Below are 4,600 nucleotides of genomic sequence, written 5' to 3'. Positions count from 1 at the left end.
TTTAGTTGGCAACAGTTTTTTTTAAATGTATTTCTCATTGCCAATCAGGTGAAATGCTGTAAACCTCTGCCCACAAAAATGTTTGAGATTACGTTAACGTAAAATCAAAGTGAATCTGGCACATGTTTTTCTAAATGCACGTTATAAGCGACTCAAACTCACAGCACATACAGAGATGAAGTTGGTGTGGAAGCCGCACACACTCTGAGTGCAACCCAGTTACATAGCTTTACCATTTCAAACAGCAGTGAGCAAAAATAAAATCAAAGGTGTCAGTTTGGTTACATTTTTAAGACCTTTGAAATGTGAATTTAAGACATTTTAATGCTAACTAAGGCCTTATTTTTACATTAAGGAATTTAAGACATTTTAAGACTTTTGAAGGACCCACGGAAACCCTGTCACCACTATCCTGATAATGCTAATTCAATTGCATGCTTGTTTGGATTAAGTAACATCTTTGAGCATAATTTGCATGTTTAAAAGGTCTTTTCCAAATTAGACACCTAGTTTTTGAACGTTCGCGTTTTAAAATGCTAAAAGCAAATTAGCAAACACAGATAAATGTCAATCAGCTAATATCTTAACTAGCTCAGGAAGGAACTGTGCATTAGGCTAATATGTGTATTAGGCTAATACGCTTTCTTTATTACCATAGACTTTTGCAAGTTAGTATTTTTGTTGAGCACATCATTTCCACTGAAGTACAGTATCTCTGCCCATTTTATTATTAAATGGCTTAAGGCAAGTTAGCAAGTTAGTTAGTCAGTCAGCTAGTAACTTTATTAATGTGTGTGTACAAACATATTACTTATTTAATCTATTATTAAATCAAACCATCTCATTAGTGTTATTATAATATTATTCAGTCAATAATTTCCTAAAATGTATCAGTTTACAGGTTATACATCTTATGCTTAAAAAGTGAAAAACCAGTTAGAGTTAGCAATCATGGCTAATTGTGCATCAGTTAGTAGCTATATAGACATCTTATTAGCATATACACATGGATTTAAATGTAATGAAGCCTTTTTCTTACAGGAAAAAAAGAAAACCTAAACAAATTTGTCTACCAGTTCCAACTTGGGGTGTCCATTGTTCTTACAGCACTGAATATGGAGGTAAAGAAGTGTCAGGGTTTCTATGCTCCACTTCTTGGACTCCGTCCTAATTCTCCCAATCGTCCCGAACGAATCGCTGCCCTCCAGATGCCTCCTCATGCCTGCTGACTCTGCAAAGCTATTCAGAAACATCTTATGGCCTGAGGTGACAAGCAGTGCTATTATACCAGTGGATAAAGGAACAGATTAATGACAAATCAAATGTACACAATATCCTATTTATTCCAAGTATGGTTGCTCAGCAAAGACATAGCTGGTGTTTCCTTCTTCCTTGCTTCACTGTCTTTCTTTGTCTGTCCCACCTTTTTCTTTGCCTCATTCTCTGTCTTTCTCTTTCCCATTTGCTTTCTTTGTCTTCCCTTGCCTTTTTCCTGCTTCACTGTCTTTCTTTGTCTTTCCCACCTTTTAGCCTCACCTCACTCTTTTATGTGTCCTGCCTTTTCCCCATCTCATTCCTTCTTTGTCGTTCCTACATTTTTCCTGCCTCACTCTTTCTTTGTATTTCCTTTTTCCTCACGTCATTCTCTTTTTCTCTTTCCTGTTCTTTTCCCCCATCTCAAGCTCATTCCCAGCTAACAAAGTTATGTTGTGAAGACGTGACGTGACTGGACCATATTCGTGGCAACGACATAACCAATTTACATTCCAGCAACGTAACTTTGTGATTCCCGTATTCGTCGTGGCAATGTAATAGTTGTACATTGTTCGAACGTGGAGAGTACGTCCCAATGACTAAACAGGTACGTTGTAAAGAAGTAACCAGATTGGACCATATTAGTCACAGTCACCTACCAAATAACGTTCCAGCGACCTAACTTTGTGATTCCTGTATTCGTCGTGGAAACGTTACAGTTGCACGTTGTTCGAAAGTGGCGAGTACGTCTGAATGACTAAACTGGTAGGTTGTAAAGTGACCGGACCATATTAGTCACAGCGACATACCAAATAACGTTCCAGCTATGTAACCTTGTGATTCCCGTATTCGTTGTGACATTATAGCTTATAGTACGTTGCTGGAACATAGCAAGTACGTCCCAACGGCCATGGCCGGGAGTCTGATCATTTAATCATTTCAATCCCAACTCAGGAATATATGCTGTGGCTGCTTACCTGTCTCCCATGACAATTTGTCAGCCTCAACTCCACCTTTATTTCTAACATAACTCATATCTCTAAACATACCACGATAATTCCATTAAGCTAAATAAATAAAGGAAATAAAAAATAAATGCAGAACAAAAAAATGAACTTCATAAGTATTATCAATTCATAAATAATTAAGCATATAAATCAATAAATTAATTAATCTAAACAAAGTTTTTTTTTTGTTTGTTTTGTTTTTTAAGCCTTATTCTTCAAAAGGCAGAACTGTCCCATCATCACTGTCACCATGGTGTTGCTGCTGTGGAGCCTGTCTCTGGTCTAGCTGCTGAAAATGAAAAGTATATTTTAGTTTTACAGAAATTAACTACACATTGGGGTAGATATTATGCTTACAAATTACAAATTACCTAATTACAAAAACCGAAGCGCAAAATCAAAATTTTAGGAGCACAGCTGAAGTTTAGGTTTGTTTTAGCAACCGCACTAACAGCAAACTGCACATCGGGAAAGCTAACTGAATTAGTAATGTAATGTGGGTGGATTAACAGACTGAGGTAAATTCTTTGCCGTTAGCTTGGCCGGCGAAGGCATGATGGAGATCACAAAAACGGTGTCAAACACTGTGAGAACTGTTTCCTTGTTTAAACTTTCAACAAGTTAACAATTTATTCGGGTATTGTTAATAAGTCCTGTTTAACCAAGGCTTAATACTTAAAAAGAGACATTTTTTCTGAGCTCGTCCACACCAATCATACCACCCATCTAGCGTACTGTTTTTCGCCTACTGTGTAGTAGGGTAGTACGCCATTTCGGCCGCAACCCCATTTAATGACAGGGTGATTGAACCAACCAGCCCTCACGCCAGCGTGCACGTCATTGGAGTAGAGTCATTGCGAGGGCACATTAATGCTTTTATTTAAAATCTTTATTTAAAGATTATGAGGACATACCATCCATCCATCCATCCAACCATCTTCTATACCGCTTTATCCTTTTCAGAGGTACACCCTGGACAGGGTGCCAATCCATCACAGGGCACAACCACATGCACATTCACACACCCATTCATACACTACCGACACTTTGGACATGCCAATCAGCCTACCATGCACGTCTTTGGACTGGGGGAGGAAACCGGAGTACCCGGCAGAAACCCCCGCAGAACGGGGAGAACATGCAAACTCCACACACACAGGGCCATGGTGGGAATCGAACCCCCAACCTGGAGGTGTGAGGTGAACGTACTAACCACTAACCCACCATGCACCCATGAGGATTTAATAAACACTGTAACATTCCATAAAGAAATAAGACTTGTTCATTTTGGTGATTATAATCATGTCACTCGCTTAAAACGGACTGGACCGTAATTTGGTACACTGTTGCAACAAATATAGTCTGGTCCAGTCACGTCTTCACAATGCAACTGTGTTAGCTGGGAAGTCCGACACATATGCACAAGCTCGCATGAGCATCATGGATCAAGCACCAGCGGCAGTCATAATGTAAAATTAACACTCCTAGTGTTGAAGTTTAGAAAATGTGATAATAGTTTAGTTTATTGCGTTAAGTGGCCAATTTAAAACTAAAAGGGAAGTAAAATTCTATCTCTGATTTTATCTCAGGCCACCTCACAAGTCATTCGTGCGCAAATTAACAAAACAGGCCATTTAATTACGAAATTAAATTTGAAAGACATCAAAATTCAACACCTCGAGTGACATTGAACGTTACATGGGCAAAACTTATGAATAATGATAGATTTATAGCTCTTACCTTTTTCCCAGTGTCCGTCTGTCTTTGGAAATCGGCAGTTACTGGCAAAATTAGGCGCATGTGCAATACTCCAAAAATCAGATTCTGCATGCTGCTAGCAGTTTAAAATTCAAAGAGGCGTCTCGTGCCTTGAATTAAAAATCTCTTTCATTCACAAGGATATAATATTATGAATAATCACCATTTACCAGGCAAAATGTTTAGTAGTTGTTGTAAATTGCCCTTTTGCTGGCAAATATTTGCCATTGATGTATGACAAATAATATCAAAATATAATAAAATTCAGACGTCGTTGATTAATTTAGACTACTTAAGTAAAATGTTGATTCATTTAGTAAATTTTCCATATTATATACAAATGGCATCTCCACAAAGATAAAATGACAGAAAGTTATCTGGATACCAGGGCACCATGTCTTCACAACGTTCTCAATGGGACTAGTTAGTGACGTTTTTTGAGGACGTGATCACGATGTTTCTGGACCGTTAACCAAGATTATATATATAAAAAAGGAACTTTACATTACATTTACATTTATTCATTTAGCAGACGCTTTTATACAAAGCGACTTACAAATGAGAAAATACAAGCAAAGCGA

At 37.9% G+C, this 4,600-nt stretch overlaps 1 long non-coding RNA gene across 1 annotated transcript; it reads left to right on the top strand.

Moving 5' to 3' along the window:
• The first annotated feature begins 1,084 nt into the window (after nt 1-1,084).
• Nucleotides 1,085-2,714, top strand: LOC128602440 (uncharacterized). The gene is made up of 3 exons (XR_008384840.1): nt 1,085-1,266; nt 1,683-1,861; nt 2,468-2,714. It is a non-coding gene; the product is annotated as an uncharacterized LOC128602440 (long non-coding RNA).
• The last annotated feature ends 1,886 nt before the right edge of the window (nt 2,715-4,600 follow it).

Source organism: Ictalurus furcatus, chromosome 26, assembly GCF_023375685.1.
Source record: "Ictalurus furcatus strain D&B chromosome 26, Billie_1.0, whole genome shotgun sequence".
Classification (NCBI taxonomy): domain Eukaryota; kingdom Metazoa; phylum Chordata; class Actinopteri; order Siluriformes; family Ictaluridae; genus Ictalurus; species Ictalurus furcatus.
This window is presented reverse-complemented; position numbering and strand designations above follow the sequence as displayed.